The 18,358-nt window shown below is 43.1% G+C and overlaps 1 protein-coding gene across 3 annotated transcripts in view; it reads left to right on the forward strand.

The window, feature by feature from the left end:
* AHNAK2 (AHNAK nucleoprotein 2) overlaps positions 1–18,358 on the forward strand; it is a 72,685-nt gene that overhangs the window by 21,684 nt on the left and 32,643 nt on the right. Inside the window, exon 1 of one of the 3 annotated variants that reach the window (XM_077783931.1) lies at positions 966–1,226. The exons of the other annotated variants lie outside the window; for them this stretch is intronic. The gene's annotated coding sequence lies outside the window, so the exon portion shown is untranslated. Of the gene's footprint in view, positions 1–965; positions 1,227–18,358 lie in introns of those variants that run through there. 3 annotated transcript variants of the gene reach the window in all.

Below are 18,358 nucleotides of genomic sequence, written 5' to 3' on the forward strand. Positions count from 1 at the left end.
TTGGCTGGAGTGTTTTTTACCGGCTCTGGGTTGTTGGCAAAGCAGCCGGAGCAATTGCAGGACACTCCCAGGGCTACTTATGTGTTGTTTGTGTTTTGCACCTTCTCTCACCTCACCCCTATTTGACAGAATGCAAACCAGCAGCCAGATGTTTCTGTGAAACACGGAAACGCGGCTGAAATCTGTTGCTGTGACTTTTTAAAGCTTCAGGGAGGAGGAGTCAAAGGATCAGTGGAATTCCTGGGAGAGGGAGGAATCAGCTGTATTACAAATTTCTTTACGTGGGGTGAAATAGAAGCAGGTGAGAGGAGGGGCTGGGAATTGCCATAAATCCGTTTTTGCAGGCGTTAAGCAGTGTAGAAGAATGTCAGCGCACGGTGAGCGCAGCGCTGAGCGCAGCACTCCCACCTTGCCAGCCACCGCAGCGCTTCGCTTGGTGCAAGCACCGTCAGCTCAGCGTTCAGGGGGCTGCCGGAAAGAATCGAACAGCTGGCTAAAAGTGACAGGGAAAAACGAGCTTAGAGAGGACGCTGGGACAGCCTTGCAGCCCGTTTTGAACCGCGCTGTCGTGACAGGCTGACAGGCTGCATCCTGCGTGTGTGCATGCCTGCATGAGAATTTACTAGTACCTACGACGTTGATTACCCAGTTATGTCCTGAAGCAAGGCTGGGAATGAATTTCAGGAAGAGAGATGTTTGTTTTGCGCGGGCGCCCACATCCCATATACTCCCAGTCCCGCGGAAATCGCCCCGCATCTCCACCCTGCGAGCGCCCGTGCCTGCGGCCGTAGGCAGCGAGCTGGGAGAAGACGCGGAGCTCAGGAAACAACCCCTGTGCCCCCATTCTCAGCGCCCCCGACATGGAAAGCCTGGCCAGCAGCAAGCCCAGGGTCTGTCCCCTGCTCCCGCCCCAGCTGAAGGCGTACAGCTGTTGCCTGAGCAGAGAAAGGGGTTGGATTTCACGGGCTGTGTAATCTGCGACAGTGCTCTTTGCCTGGGGGATAGCAGCGAGCCTCACCCAGGCTCAGCCATCCCCTTTCTGCCCGTGAGGAACGCCCCGGTCGACATAGAAGGAAAATTGTTTGCTGAATTTCTGCACAGCCCTCCTTCCAATTGCTGGAGAGAGAGGGGGAGTGAGAAAGAGAGAGAGTTTAAGGCAGGCTCTGCACTGGTGTTCTGGGCTATTTCAACTTCAGGGCAACTTTAGAGAACTTCAGTTATTTTTGGTAAGTTTTTTTCTTAAAACCCAAACGTCTCTCTCGCTTTCTTTCTTTCTTTCAGTGAAATCTCTGATGCAGATTGCAAAAGTTTGCAGTAGATGATGGGCTTTTAAAAATGCAGGGAGATGTGGGCGTGAGCATTTTGCACCCTTTGGTACAGAAACCGGACTTTACAATTGTAAAGACATAATGTTCCCAGCTGCTGTACTTGATGAACGAAACCTGGAGATGTTGTGTGTTAAATGACACTGGCCAGAGCTTCAGCCAAGGTGCCTCTCACCTTTGCCCCTTTCTTGCGTATGGGAAAAGGTGAGATCAGGGATGAACAACTGTGTTCACCTTGATAAAAAGTTTCTGATCCATGTTTTTACATAGGGGGTTTCAAGTCTCAAAGCCTCCCAAAGCCTTCAGAGGGATGTTGGTTTTTAGTGTATACACACCCCTCCATTCAGTAATCTCTATTGCAGATCATGCATGTTGTTTTTCTTACTTCCTCTGTCTGTATACTTAACCCATTGGGACGATCTCAAAGATAGTGAACCTCTTTTGTACTGCAAAGAGCCAATCCCAATTGTTGCAATGAATTTCAGGGTGCAAAGGGCCATTTTCTTACAGTGAGGTTGATTTCTGATGCATATAAGTTTTCTGTTATTTGATCTTATCCTAGTTATGTTTGGATTTTGTAGTATCTCTGCTCCTATAAGAGGAATACTATTTGTGTGGATATTATATCTCAAAAGATACTATTTGCAATACATATATATATGTATATACTGAGATGGCATTAGGATCTCTGAATGTTCATGGAATTTGAGACTAAGATTAACCTTGAAGCATTCGAAAAGCAGATCCATAACCTTGTCAGTAGAAGTTGGATCCTGGAAGTGTTCACTGCAAGGCTGCTGAGGCTTGTTCATAAAGTGCTGGGAAATACACAGGGTATAATTATTCTGTCCACCTGTCTAGGTTCATCCATGTACCCTGATACCTTTCTAAACATGTGAATACAGATAGTCAGAAGTAGAACTTAAAACTGTAACCATCTGTAGAGAAAATGAAAAGTCCATTCTCTCAAAGCTTTGATAGAAAAGAGAGAAAACATTACTCATATGAGAGAAAAGTCCAAAAGACATTGCTAAAACAAAACCAACCATTATTCTTTATAATTTATGCCACAAAAAGCACAGAAGGTTGGAAGATGACTTGTAAGAGACCCAGTACTTATGATCACCTGTTGCATGCATGAGGGAAAAGGTCTTAGTATTGCCTCACTCTTTCTTTTACTGTAATAAAGAAAAATGTCAAGAAATTTTGCAGATGTAAACAAATCAGAAGTAAAGCAGCTCACAACAGCCAATTTACTTCCAGAATCTATCCTAACATACGTCAAAAATCCAGCATAAATATAATGTCAGATGTTTAACGGCACGGGAAAACCTATAACATCTCAGGATTTATTGGGTTTTATTAGCTATGTTTAAAAATGATAAGTGTGACTGGAACTTTTAATTGCAGAAAGTCTATAACAATGGAGTTAACAATAACTCTTCAGCAATAAACTGAAAACTATAAATCTGGGCCAGGCGCTCTGCGGTGCTGACATGCTCCATGATGGCTGTAGCTTTTCTGTGCAAGCATGTAGATTTGTTAGCTAAAACTGCATTTTACTATCTTTGGTGTGGCACTCTCGTAAAGTAAACTCTACTATTAGATTATGAGGCTTGTGTAAATCTCTGACTGAAGTCAGTTTGACTCTAGTCAGTGCTCATAAGCAATCCATTGGGGATGGCTGCCTTCCAAGCTCCTCTGCAGCGAGTGTTAATGTCTTTTCAGTCGGATGGGGCAGCGGTAATTTCTGGCAGTGTCTGGCCAGGGGTTTGGAGATGGCACGTATTCCCTGCTTTTAATTGTGTTGGACGCTCAGTCTGTAGTCACAAAACTATGAGGTCAACGTGCCTCTATTCACTTTTGGCTGTACTTGAAGCTCATCACTGCAACAAAATCCAACAGTCTGTAACACATGGTTATTGGGAATAGCTGCAATCTGAGTTAACCTGCTGTTGACTTCAGGGGGTTCAGTGCCCTGTGCTTGGACATACCTTTCTCCAGGAAGCCACACCATGAACTTCACAGGCATTTCACTTCATGTTGTCACTGTGAATGGAGGGAGCATCAGGGTCTTACCGAGATGTCATGCCTTACACGAAGCCACAGGAATGTGTATTTGAAGGTTTGAATCTCCAAATATACTCAGAGCTTTGGGTTGTTTTTATTCCTCTAAGTCTTCTACTTGGGCAAAGAAGTGAGTTCATCCTATACAAGTGTAAAACACTGAGGGATTAGAATAAGATTTTTTCCCAGGATTCCTCACATTCAAGGACCTAAATGATTAGAATATAAGGCCGTGTATTTGAAAGGTGTGAAATCTTATAAGCTGAGCAAATATTTGAGTAAATACAGTGAATCTATTTTTTTACATCTAGCTATTTTTACATTCCATAATGTTGCTTACATTTGGAAACAGAAAAATATGCCCTCAAAAGAAAAAACAAACCCAACGTTTCCTCCTCTGGAGAAACATCTCTCTGTGTTTGTGGGCTCTGCATTGCAGCTGCAATCTGAACCAGTAAGGCTGAGAAAAGCCTCACCATTAACCTTGTTTGGAGTGAGGAGGGGACCTGGCTCCCTGCACCAGCACAGGCAGACCCAGCAAGGGCAAGCTCTTGCTCTCAGGCAGTTTGCCATGTCCCTGACCCCCAGTGCACCCACAAACTGTTTTCCTGACAACACCAGCTAACAACTGCTGCCGTGTCTGCTTCCCTTAGGTAACTTCCAGTCTGCCCAGCAGGCTTTTCCCTCCACAGCCAAGTGCTGGAGCAGTGCTGAGCGATGTAGGGGATTCAGCTCCCAGTGGAGCTAAGATTAAACCCGACCAAAGCTAGTTTGCCATCTCTCCACATGCTGCAGGAATCAAGGCAACATCCTTGTGGCAGGGAAGGTCATCCTTTGGATGACCTACAGCTGTGCCTAGCCCCAGTGCGGGAGGGTTATGCCTGCTCCAAGGAAAATTTGCTAAGTCCATGTGTTTGCTCATTTTGCTCCGGATTTCAGAGTCAAGGCTGGAATTCATTATTTCATATTGGAAAACAAAACCTCAGGCTAGGAGAGGACCATTCACGTACTAAATACTTCCTACCAATATGTTTGCTTCCTGAAATGGGACTATAGGTAGCCATATATCTGAAAGTAACCACTGGCTTACTGCAGAGAATAGGTCTGCAGTTTTCTGTCAAAGAAGGGGATGTCCAAATGTGTAGTCCAGGGTGACAAGTGAAAATAGTGAATCCAGAGTGAAACAAGTCAAAATAGGCTGAGGGTGCTATGGCATGTAAATAATAAATAGGACAAAATAATTGATAGAAGACCCATCAGTAAGGGACAGCAACTCTCCAAGGGAGAGAGTCCCAGGCCAGGGTAACAGCTCAAATCCCAGTAAAATTCCATGGAGCAGGAATGCAAGTGCCTAAAGAAGAGCAGGCACCAAGTCTACTTCATCTACCTAATAAAGATAGCAGTGTCTTCAGGGGGCAGAATTATCTGTTTTTCAGAAACACAAAGAAGGAGATAAGGTTTATATGATTTCCAAGCTTGCTGATAAATACTTGAGGCTCCAAAGCCACAGGAACTGCTCTTCACTGCTGGGCAAATGTTGTTTCTTCTCTGTAGTTAAGAGAACAAACACTACTTGATTTTGATAGCAGTGGTCTGTACCTGACTTTCATCGAGTCAGAGGAGCCTCTCTTATCCATGCAGCCCTCTGATTTTAAATACCTTCTACCTGCCCACTGACCTCCCAGTTCTCTCCCCTTGAACAGTGGTGTGGTTGCAGCCTCAGCCAGCACTGAAAAGCAAAGGTTTTAAGCTGCACACACTTCTTTCCATTTCCACAAGTCCTAGCTAAATAGTCTAATAAACTGTTATAGATATAAAATATTCCACCTTGAAGTGCATCCTGAAAGCTCACACAGTTTATTAATCCAGGCATCCCCTTTTTTCCTAGGATTCCCATACTCCATACCAGCCATAGGAAGCAAATGTCATCAGGTTTCCACAAGTCCTCTGCTCATTTACTTGCTGTGTGATTTACTCCAGCTCCTGGACCTTTGACTGTCAGCCAGGCACAGTGCTCTACTTTTCTCTCAAGTAAACACATGCAGGAACTATTCTTTTCCTCACATCACTCTTTTTTAATACAAAGAATTTGCCTTAGCTCTATTACTTGGAGGAATGAATTCCAAAATGGGAATTTTAGCCTGAGTAGAAGAAACTCAAAGGACATGGCACGCATGAGCAAAAATTATTAGTTAGCAAATGGGATAGTAAGTTTTCCATGCAACAGGAATGGCTTTAACTGATGCTTGCATTGCATTCTGAAGGGGGAAAAATAGCTCTATGGGATGGGGCATCATTATCTTGAAAATTAGAGATCAGCTTTTGGTGAACCTCAGAGAAGTTAGCAGCTCTCCCTCAGATCAGAAGATCAGATAAGCATACAAAAGATTTGGTTTGAGTTTTTTTTTATTTGCTTGAAAACTAAGGATGGGTGGTATTAGGTCAAAGGTTGGACTTTATCATCTTGGAAGTCTTTTCCACATTGAAAGATCCTGTGATTGTGTGTGTGATTTTATTGGAAGGTTTATAAGAGATGAAGATCTATGAAACTATCATGAGAAAGTTGGTAATTTCAATTGCTGATGTTTCCTGATATGAGCTGAGCTTCCCCTATTCCTGCTTCTAAAATCAGCTGAAAGCAAATAATTTACAAGAACACAAAAATGTCATTAAACATTCCCCAAATATTTTCATATATGTCAGAGCTGATCTGATTTATGCTTCAGTGAAAAGTTCTATTGATTTTTATATGATCTGTGTCCTCACACTCCTTAAGGCTGACTTTTTCACATAATGGGCTTGATTATGAGAAAAAAGTTGTTTGCAGAATGAATAGCTCAGCCAGCTCAGTGCCTAAAGAGCAAGTTAGAGCTCATTTTGGAGGCAAACTGGGCATTTTCACATGAGAATGACTACATGCAGCACTTGGGTTCATGGTGATGCCATCTTGCTACTCAGGCTTCCCATGAACAGTGATGGGTAGTGTGTTTTTAGGCTTTGCTCTCAGGATCCTTTCTGGAGGCACGTCTCAGACTAGAAAATGATTGACTATGTAAGTGGTGTAAAACAGACTCTTCACACACAGGTATTTATGAGGGGACATTCCAGTGATCAGCAGAGCTGGATGGAAGCAGGCCCCCACAGGTCTGTTGCGAAAGGAATAAATTTAGTAATGGCACTGTGATCTTATATCTGTATTTGGATTATATGTTCACAGTGGATTTAACCACTGCTTCAGTCAGTCTAAAAGCAATCTGTGAATGAAAGGGTTTGGATAGAGATAGCAGGAGAATTCATGTTTTTCTTCTTAAAATTATCCTTCCTCACAGATTAAAAAGAAGCTTTTGGATAACTGTACTGGGTTATGCCAGGAAAGCTCATCACAGAGATTAGTGCATTAACTACATAATTATAATGTATACATTGCATGCTTCACCAACCAAATATATAAACCTTATTTAGTCTAAATAAACCTTAAAGCCCAGAGAATAAGCCTAGCACTTTCAGATAAGCTCAAGCATGAATGTAATCTCTCCTTAATACACCAGCTTTTTTCTTAGAAAGAAAACAGCATGCTCAGTGCATGTGACAACAAATCATCCCTGGGTCTCATGGTGAGGAGATCAGAGCAGCCATCAGGAGTCCCCGAGGAACCCAAGCAAACTGTCCACAGCAACATTTTCCTGGGAGCTCTGCCCAGTGCTTCCCCCTCCTTCTCTCCCTTTCTCACTCTGTCTGCTTTTCTACCCTGGATAAGCAGCCCCAGTCCTGCAGAAGCGCTCACATCCCAACCACGGGGCCAGACCCAGGCCATGGGGCCCCTCCCAGAGACCTGGATCATCATTTCCCTTCTGCTGCTGCTGCTGAGCACAGCAGGACTAAGGAGTGTGGAGGGTGTGTGGGTGCCTGAGGTATCCCTGTTCAGAAGGGTATTGGAAAATGAAGCATCCCCGACTGGCAGGATCTCAGCAGCAGTAGGTAGGGAGAATCTGGCAGCAGAAATGTTATTTGGAGGGCAGCAGTGTTGTGTCATCCTGGGGCCAGCATGAACAGCTACACGTGTCAGCACCATTTACTGCACATCTCTAAGATGATGTTGTAGTCAACATATGGGCTCCAGAGCACGCTGTCACACAAACTCAGATTAGGAAAATGCTGCAGTCCCTCTCTATCAACATAGAATTGTGGCTTTTCCAGGAGAGCAGTGTCTGGTGCAGGGCAGGGAAGGCTGTGGCAGGCAGATGGCAGAGCAGATGGGTGGTGGCTCTGCAGGGTGGGTGTTTGCAGCCAGGCAAATGGTGCAATTCTTGCAGAGGCATTCAGGGCACTCAGCACTGCAGGTGCTCTGGAACAGAGATGGTGAAGCACCTGAGTCAGATTAACGTGTTGGATGTGGACAATAGCTGATGGCGTGGCTTGGGAAGGAAAACCTGTGAAAAAAAAATCTCATTTATTATTGTCAGGTTTTAGGGCTTTTTTTCCCCCAAAGAAAACTTTAACTTCATACAGCGCCCATGAAGGAAGATAGTGACAGGCTCACCTTGAAGTCCTTTGCAGCTGGTACCTCTGAGATCAGTCTGCTTGGCAGAGGCAGTGTTGAAGGAAGATACCTTGGCAAAAAGACAGGCATGGGAGCAGGGGAGCTCACAGCACACCCCCATACCACAGGCTGCTGCATCAGCAAGGCTGCCCAAAGGTGCCTGCAGACCCTTGGGATGCAGTGATGGAGTCAAAGACAACCCCAGAGCAGGGACAGAAGCAAATGGCGTGGAAATAAAACCAGAGATTTTGGATTATTTCTCAGGGGCACGGAGAACGCAGCCAGCAGGGCCACACACAGAGACATCCAGCCACAGCCCAGTGAAAACCAGTGTGGGTGAGACAGCCTCATGCAGCAAAATCTCCTCCTTGCCCATGTGGGCAACCACAGCATTTTTATTTTCCAGCCCAGGAGAAACACCTCGGAGGAGTTGTCTCAGATGCTGGTGCCCCAGAGCTGTGTTGCACATCAGCAACAGGACATGCTGCAGTGTGTTTGTGTTTGGGGTGTTTCTGCTGACCATGCCCCCGTCGTTCTTAGCTGATTAATGTGTTTCATTAATTTCTTTGCTCTCCTGTGTCTGGAGCTTATTGCTGGTTCACATTCAGTCCCTGCCCTGCTCTGAAAGATGGGGATTGGAGTCAGCAGATCTCCACCCTGCATTTGATAGGGAAGCGGCGCTTTTGCAATGATCCCCCAAGTTGTGACATGCACTGGAAACTGCTCCTCTGCCAGCTGTCCTCTGTGCAGGGAGCTGCAGCTAAGCTCAGGTGCTGCATGAACACCTCTGCACCATCACACTCTTGTTTTATGGCCTGGCCTGACAAAGTTTGGGTCCCGTAACAGCACACACAGACACAGCCCACGGGCCTGGGGCTGTCATTTGCACCAGAGCAAAGGGAGGGCAAAGGAGCTATGAAAACCCATTAGAAGTGTTTCCCCTCCCCACAAATCCTCCTCTTTCAAATGCCCAATAAGGGATGGAGAGGGAGGGAAAACCCTCATCCTCTAATCCAAAACAGGAGCTGGCTGTCGTACCAGCACAAACAGACCATGCCAGCTCCTCCACCAGCTCTGCTCTTGTGAGGAGACAGAGATGGACTGCGATAAGGTTTTGGCTCTCAGCACACTTGGAACCATGGGGAAGGCCAGCCAGAGCCCGGCATTCAGGGGAATTGCTAAATGGGCTCTGACAGACTGCAGCAAGGAGCAATGTCCTTGACCTGGCTGCAGCAGCTCTGGGGAGCAGGAGTGAGAGCTTCCTGCTTCGCTGGGACTTTGCAGACAGCAGTGTCTCTGGCAGGAGCACAGCTCAGGCCTGTAAAACTGACTCTTGTTGCACAAAAATGGCACAACCCAGCCGTGTTTGTCAAGACCTATTCTTCATTTCTTGCTGCTGCAGTCCGAGGGCAGGTTCAGGTCCCCACTGTGCTAGCTGATACACAGTCTCCTGCCCAGGTGTGCCTCGGAGGATTTAGAAGGTTTGTGTCACACAAGCTGAGCAAAATGGAGGTGACAGTAATGAGGAAATAGCAGAAACAGTTCTACAGAGAAAGAAGGAAGGCTTTCTCGAGGTACATATTTGTCTGCTTCATTGTCTAGAAGATCTCAGAAAATGTCAATCGTAGTAAAGCCCTGGTGGCTGGAGAAAAGCTGTGGATGCAGTTGTCCAACATGTGGAGTGTTCATGGTGGAGGCACCTGATACAGGAGCATCTAAGAAGACCATGAGCTCTTTGACCTTGCCATGTGTGGGATCTCAGCTGCTCTTCTGCAGAGGAGCAGGACACAGCTGCTCTCTGACAGGAGACCTGAATGCAAAATCTGGAGGGCAATTTTTTCCAGTCAAGAGAAGTGAGGGAGTTGAGTGTTTTAGGCAACCTGCAGCTGCTGAAGTTTTTGTTCCCACTGTCATGCCCCTTGAGTATTTGAGTAAGAGCAGGATGCGACGTGAAATGTTGCATTTCTTTTTAACTTCTGTCCAGCTCCCCTGAAGTACCTTCAGTAGACAGAGCAGCATGTTGGAAGTGGAGTTAGAGCAACAGCAGCACAATACCTGCAATCCCAGTTGGATTTGTGTGACAATAGGTAGGAAAAATGGAATGGCATTCACCTTGAGGGTGAGAAAACAGGCAAGTAAGAGTTTAACTGCTCAGAGACACAGACTCACCTTGGACAGCAGTAAGGATATTTTGCTGACAGCACATGACGTATTTGGTGGAAATGAGATTTACATTGCTTTTGGAAAATACATGAAAGTGGCCTACCACACAGACATCATAGATAGCTATCATAGATAGCTTAATAAGCAAATTTTAAATATTTGGACATTCTGTTCACAAAATAAATTTATGGGAAATTAACCTTAATTAGCTATCAGTCATTTTGCAGACCTGAGTGGCTTCAGTGAAAGAAACATCCTGACAGACTTTCCTGCCTTTCAACAAAATAAAAAGGTATAGAGGCTTGTTTAAATTTATACTTACAAAAAGTATTCTGTAGCTTTTTTTTTTTTTTTTTTCTTAATAGTAGTAGCTCAGTTTATTCAGTGCTTGGTTAAATTACTGTCATGGTTTAACCCCAGATGTCACCTCAGCCCCACAGAGCCATCCATTCACTCACTCCCTCCCTCAGTGGAATGGGGAGAGAATACGAAGAGTAAAAGTGAAAAAAACTCATGGGCTGAGATAAGAACGGTTTAATAGGTAAAACAAAATCCACACACAAAAGCAAAGCAAAATAAGGAATTAATTCACTGTTTCCCATTGGCAGGCAGGTGTTCAGCCATCCTCAGGAAACCAGGACTCCATCACAGGCACTGGGGAAGACAAATGCCATGACTCTGAATGTGTCCTCCCCCTCCTTCTTCTTCCCCCAGCTTTATATGCTGAGCAGATGCCATATGGTCTGGAATATCCTTTGGGTCAGTTGGGGTCAGCTGTCCCAGCTGTGTCCCCTCCCAGCTCCTTTTGCACCCCTACTTTGCTCAGTGGTGGGGTTGCTGTGAGGAGCAGAAAAAGCCTTGACTCTGTGGAAGCACTGCTCAGCAATAACAAAAACATCCCTGAATTATCAACACTGTTTCCAGCACAAATCCAAAACACATCCCCATACCAGCTACTATGAAAAAAATTAACTCTACCTCAGCCAAAACCATCACAGTTACAAAAATTGTGGGTTTGTAATTAGTGGTTCTTTGCATAATAATGAAGTATATATATGTATGCACAATGCATATCTATATAAAAGTAGTATGTGCTTAAATGAGTTTTGCACTGATAGACTACTTGGCAAAGAAATCACTTTTAGTTGTCCATTAGGGCTGGATTCAATAGAAATTTTGGCTGACTTTAGTGCAAGCCTTGGAAACCATTGGAGCATTCAAGACTTAGGCAGTCAGATGCCTGCTTTAATTTCTATTGACAAAGGAAAAGGAGGGATGAGTAAATGTAAAACATTTCCTTCCAGCTAAGAGAGGCAGCATAGTGCAGGGAGGAGGTGGAATCCAGGACATCTGGGTTTTATTTATTGCTGGCTCTGCAGCCAAGATGCTTTGTGACTTTGAGCAAGTAATTTTTTTTTTTTTCACTTTGCTATCTTTGTGCAAGGTGGGGAGAGCTCACCTAGTTTCTCATGGTGCTTTGGCCAGGTGGAGGGGTTTCCTTGGTGACCATGACCAAGATGGTGCAGTTGCCAAGCTGGCAGATTAATATGTGCCAGGCAGTGTGTGACAGAAGATGCAAGGGGTAGCTGTGCCTTTGGAGAGCCCAAAGAGAAACATGTTCATGAAGCAGCACCAAACCTGCATAAACAAGTGTCCATAAGTGCCAGTAACCAGTGCCTCCTACATCACAAAGTAATTTGGAGCTAAAGCTGGGTTGACAACCTCTACCTATGATCTCCTATTTCATTTTCTACAGCAATCCCTGGAAGAGCAATTGCTTTGAGGCTAAATCACAGAAAATAAAGTGGCTGTTTTTAAATGGTCTCTGTATTTGTGCTTCCTGGACTTAAAGCTGTTTTCAGGATCTCAGTGTGGAGGGAAAAAGGCTGGCAGCTTCATTATTTTTTTCTTTTTCGTAAGATGCATTTTCTGCCAAATGTGAAAGAACTGCAAAAGCATATGAAAGCCAAGAGACAGTCATATATGGCCCTCTGCATGCCACACAACTGTAGTCCAGCAGTGATACTTGGGCTATTCCTGGAAAACTTCTGCCTATCTCTTACTTGCCTTTGTTTCTCACTTCATACAACACTGATGTCTTTGTGCTACTTGCTGTACCCACCAATGGAGCTCATGGCTAATCTACAAAACGCTTGCATTTTTTTTTTTTTTCCTCAAAACATTTAATCTTACAAGGTTGCAGGTGTGATTGCTGTGAGCAGTCATGTGTGCTCTGCTGGATTTTGCAGGATGAAATCAAAGCTGACCTCAGCCCATATCATAGTCTGAATTACAAGATGAATGCAATGTAACATGCCATGTATCAGTTTCAATGAGGCCAAGTGATGTCTTGCAGGAGTAGGCACAAAATGAAATATCAATACTTCAGGATTTGATCCTGTGGCATTAGATGATCAGCAGGTATCATGTAAGTCCTGCTGATTTTTGTAAGCTTCCAGTTATGGCTGTGTCCTTATGATCCTACTGGTGGGTCAAGATGTCTTTCATGAAACCTTTTGGAAATACCTGGAACATGAGAGCTTGGGCTGATTTACCTCTCCACAAGGTTGTACATGAACTCAAAGCTGTTGAGTATCATACAGACGATGGAAGAACTTGTCAGGAATAGTGATAATCATATGCCTTTATGCACTGTACAAACCTGAGAATAACGATGCAATATTAAAGTCTATCCACTGCAATATTACTCCTCCTTTTTTTTTTTTTAACCTACAAAGGAGAAAGGTTATTAAGAATAACAGGGTAGCAAAAGTATAAATTTTCCCTGACGTACTCTAGCTTTGTTGTAAGCTGTCCTAGTTTAGGTGTCACTTCAACTGCATTGATTTTCTCTCCTCTGCAAGGTACATAATGAATTCTTCTTCTCACAGTAACATATTTGGCAACTAGAGTCAGTCAGTTGAACTGGAGTGCAAGACCACGGGTTCAACCTCTGAGTGGGTAGGTAATGCAGTCAGGTCAGCTCTCTGTGTCTGCCTCCCCCTCTGTCCAGCCCCCTCCCCCTTTGCCTCTCTCTGTTAGTTTAACAGAAAGCCCTTTGGGGCCAGCACTGCTCTCCGTTGTGTATTTGTACAGCATAATGAGGTGTCAGTCTTGGGACAGGCTCTTGGAAACTACTAAAGCATAAATGGTAATAGAAATTAATTAAGTGAATACCCATGTCCTAGGTGTCAAGGCAGGGTGTAAAAATTATCTCCAGTAAAGTGGTCTGAGTGTTTTAAAGTGTGATACAAAGCTTCTCCAGATTTCAGAGGCTTAAATCCATCTCCTAGCATGCAGCCAGGACTTCCTGCAAAGTTCTCTAGTCCTGCACAGACAACTCTGTGATGTGAAGTGAAAGCTCAATTTGAATTGCCGTGGGTTAAAGGCGGTTATTCCCACAGCTCCCATTTCCTAATGTTTTCCACTTATGATGTTCTTCTCTTTTAATGTTCATCGTAACTTGTGCCAAAAAAAGGTGTTTCCTATCATGTTCTCCTCACATTGTGTGTTGTGGTTTAGAGATTTTTTTTTTTATTCCATATTTTCAATCCCCAGAGAGCTAAGGTTAGTCATAAACATGCTTTTGGCTATCAGATTCATGTGTGGTTTGCTATAGCAACAAACAAAAGCATTAGTCAGAAACTGGCATGAGGCTATAAACACATATTTTTTTGTGATATTACCCAGAGTTAGCTGAATTTATCTGGTACACTGTTGCCACACAACTGCATTGTATTTAGACTATAATCCTGGTTGAATAGGAACATCATAGAAAACCCAAATAATACATTATAGAGAAATAAACAAGTCTTGTAACTGTTGTTACAACTGTTGTTGTTGTCTGAAGATCATGGCCAGATTCTGCTATTGCACTGTTATAAATTCAGCTGAAGACCTTCAGGACACAAATTTAGACCAGAGACTAAAATCTGAATATATAGCTATGGAATAAAAGGACAATTATCATTTAAAAAAAAAAAAAATTTGCTTTGCTTTTGCTGTTTTCACCTCCATAATTCTACTGCAGCAAAACGATTAGAGGTAGGTGTCACCAGACTGCAGTAGATGGTGTGAGCTCACTGCCAGCACTCTTGGAACACCTTGTCTGCAGCAGGGCAGGGAGGGAGCCTTGGTGAGGACAGTCTGTGTCTGGCTGTGCCTGCACAGCCCTGGGAAGGTGCAGAGCTGTGTCCAGCCAGTCTGGGCACGGGAGGAGTGGCTGGTGCAGCAAGTCCTGGCTTCCCTGGGGAGGAGGTTGGGTTTGTAAGGTGTTCACTGAAATCCCACAGCTACCAGTCCCTGAGCCAGCTAGTTTAAAGGTTGCCCTGAAGGCTCTACAGAAGTGGTGATTTTTGCCTAGGCAGAGTAGGCACATTCCTGCTTTATTCCAACCATTTGTCTCTTTATCCCTGCACCTTTTCAGGAACATGGGCCCTGCTCTGTTTTGACAGCTGCATTTAATAAAAAACATATGCATGAAAAATGTGTTTTCCAGTATCCCTGAGCTGGCACTGCTCTGCAAGAAGGAGAACTTAAACTTCCTAGAAATTGTTCAGATACATTTTCAAATCCTTCTCTTTGAAGGTGTATGTGTGAAGTGGTCATGACCTTCCCTGCTGCAGAGGTGTGCAGAGTAACATAGCTGTAATGTCCACACCTGCCCAAGTAATAAGAGTAACAAATCCATCAGAACCTCCTTGTACTGACCAGTCTAGAAGTTGTTCACAGGGCCAGTGGTTCCAGCTGCAGAGGATAAACCTGCAGCAACATGTACTTTGCACTTGTGTGCTTGAGCCCTCTGAGAATTGGCTTTTGAAGTTCAGTGATCAGGAGCAAGACCTAGCAGTGGTTAATTGTGTTCCAAAACCAACGTTTTTTTCCCTTAACCAACCTCCATGCCCCAGGAGATCCTACATTTTAACCCTCACTCTGTGCTTTGCCTAGTGTTGCTGAATCTGGGTCCTACATGCTTGAGGCTCTGGCCCAGGGGTATTTTCAAAACCTTTTGAGATAATTTCTCCACAGTAGATTTCCTGATGTAGAAGTGTAAAGGACCTGTTTTTCAGTTAGCAGAACTTCAGGAGGCTTTCATCAATCTGGTCTAGTGAAAGGTATCTCTGTCCATGGCAGGGGGTTGGAATTAGATGATCTTTAAGGTCCTTTCTAAAACATTCAGTAATTTTCTGATTCTGTGACTTACTCTGGGCTTATGTGTGGGTTTGTCTGTGCCCCTTTCTCATGTGTCTCCTTTTGGATCAAGCCCTGTACTTGATTTCTCTGAAAAGAAGAAGACCTCTGAGCATTTGTCTTCTAAGGCCAGCAGAATGCTTTTCTTTACTCCGTTTTGGTGAAATGGGGGCAGATCTTCTTCATAAGTGTTCAAAGTGGGATTAAGTAGTCTTCAAAGTATTTGTAATGAAAAAAGAAACAAATTCTGCTCTCAAGTGTAGTTGCAGAATTCTGTCAACACTGCCCCAACACAACTATATAAAGCAAATATTTCAGTCTCTGCTAAAACCCTATTAACATCTCAGTCCATGGAGGACTTTGGGACTGCAGTATTTAAAAATGTCACATGGTAAGATGGTGGTGGAGCCTTTTGTTTCAGATGGGGTAATTTCATGGTAGCAATTGTTCTCCTTTTCCGGCGTTATTGACTGTAAGCTGTGCATAGTGCAAGGAGTGCAAATCCACCTTCCTTAGGAGAGGGCAGTGGTCTCTCTGCTGCACACAGAGCTCACAGAGAGCTGAGCCACTGCTCAGACAGCAGAGTCCTCACTGGGGCCATTAGATCAGGCAGGCAAGAGAGCACAGGTAGTAAAACACCAGGGTTAAAAATACTCTTTGCAAAGATGTGCAGAAAACCCTACAGATGGACTGGGTGTCTCCAGGTGCCTTCCATTCTCTCCTTTTGCTTAAACTCTTCACAGTTCCCCAAATCAGGGTGGTCATTGCTATTCTTGAGAGTGGGGCCAAGCCACTGGCTTGGCCTCCTGTTGCACAGATTTAAATGACTCTGAAGAAGCCACCTTGCAGCGAGTCTCAAAAACTGCAACTGAAGCTCCAGGATCTTTCCTTGAATACTTTGTATTGGTAGAAAGCTGTTTTGTTTTCAGTGGAGCCCTTGATCTGGCTGAAGAGCAAAATGTAATTTACTCTCCCTTATTAATTAGTCTGAATTCAGCAGAGCTCTTAATCAAGAAAAATCTTACCATGTGCCTTCAAAAGAGTGCATCCTGTTTTAATTGAGTTAGAAAATACTTAACCTGAGTGTGAACAGACCATTATGATAGAGTTACTCATTTCCATTATATATCATTATTTTCCTATTACAGAGAAGCTCTGGATGTTTAGAAATGTTATGAATCAGCGTTAGGGTTGATAATCAAATCCAAGAAATAGTCCTCTTAGTGCTTTCAAACAACTCCACCCATCTAAATTCATTCACCAGTTACTACATGGATGAACCACAGTGTAGTTACTTTCTTGTATTTTAATCTTAAACCAGAAAGAAATCCAGAACTACAGTAATGAGTCTTTAAAGAAATGGTTTCTCCCTATAGTTTATACTAGCGTCTGTGAAACCTAAAACTGAAATCTGTTTCCTTAACTAAACTGTGTTTTTCTCTAATCTATTAAGCAAGCATTTTGATTTGTTATTTTTGGGTGCTAGGAGGTGCAGAAAAAGCAAATCAGGACTGAACTATTTAAAAAGCACACGCAAAGATTAAATTTTATTTTTTTCAAAAATATAATGCAATAAAAGTTTGTCAGCAACAGTTTTTCCTTTTGTAAATTAATATGTACTTAAAAGCCCAGTGCTTTTCAGTCTTACATAATTATTTCTCATTTCAAACAATGAAGATTAAGTCAATAGATTTAATTTCTAAAAGAAGACAAGTATCAAACTACACATTTAGAAAATGCTGGGGCAAGGTATACAATTCTTAGGGAAAGGTGTTCCAAAAAGAGGTAAAAACCAATGGGCTGAAGTCATGAGACAACATTTTCAAAAAGAATTTGGTATGTGACCAATTCAATTATTTTGAAATCTGACCTTTTTGTGACTGAACCCCAAGTTTATAGTCCATTTATTCAGATTTGAATTACACTGATGTGTGCAGAACTAAGCGAATTTATTTATTTATCTGACTCAATGTATTAGTTTGTCTGTAAATGAGATTTTACACTTTTGTAAACCCACAGTCTGCATCCAGAAATTCTCTCTAATTTTAAAGAGAATCTCCTACTACACAAAAACAAGGAAAAGTGAGCTGTGCCAAATGCTATTTTGCTACTGTCAGTGTTTAATGACAGAAAAGATTTCTATCTTAACAGAGTGAGGGAACTGTTAACTTTATCTTTGATGTAAAATATTTTCCCATAATAATTTTCTGTCACCTTTATCCCGTATCTCTTGTATTACATATACATTAAGGAATTTAAAAGCTTAAAAAATATTTTCTTCTGTGGTGATTTACATCCAAACAAGTTGCCCAGGGAATTTTCTCTTGAGCTGAAAACCTGTTTCCAAAGGCAGATATTTATATAAAACCCCCCATAAAAGGTTGTGGGAAAACTACAAGGGTTTTTTTCTGCATTCCTGTTTTGAGAGGGGCTGTGCCCAGCATACCAAAGAGACAGCCAAAGTAGCATCACTCCATTAATATTGCTGTATCTGGGCACTTAATTGTGCACTGAATTTTATCAGTTGAGTAAGGAGAAATAAAAGTCTTCTAGACCATAAGAACCTTCAGACCATAAGGATCACAGTACAAACTCTTGCTCTCTATATATGTATGTATGTGTTTATCTTTATCTCTAAGTACAAACATTTTTACTGAGCATTGATTCTGATGAGGATTTTTTTTTAAGCAAAGTGCTTGAAGAGCATTTTTAGCAGTTTGGGCTAAAATGTCTGTTTCTAATTTGGAGTGATAAGTGCCATTTATACAAAGACTGCATCAGTTTCTTTGGGCTTTTTGCAAAACGTTAGCAGTTCCTCTATTCTATCTTAAGACCTATTCTTACGGAACAAATGTGCTTTCTACCAAAACCATCAAGAATTAGCATCTTTCTTTAGTGTGTCATTATTGGGCTACCTTAAGAAACAGCTTGGGGTTACAACCACTTATTCTTAAGAAATACTGACTCTGTGGCCAGCAAAATTGAGTCTCTGGGGCTGCCAATCAAGCCTACGCAGGCAGAGAGATCATTTTCCATAAATGCATTCATTTGATTCATTTATAAATCTGAGCAG

This window comes from Lonchura striata, chromosome 6 (genome assembly GCF_046129695.1).
Source record: "Lonchura striata isolate bLonStr1 chromosome 6, bLonStr1.mat, whole genome shotgun sequence".
Lineage (NCBI taxonomy): Eukaryota > Metazoa > Chordata > Aves > Passeriformes > Estrildidae > Lonchura > Lonchura striata.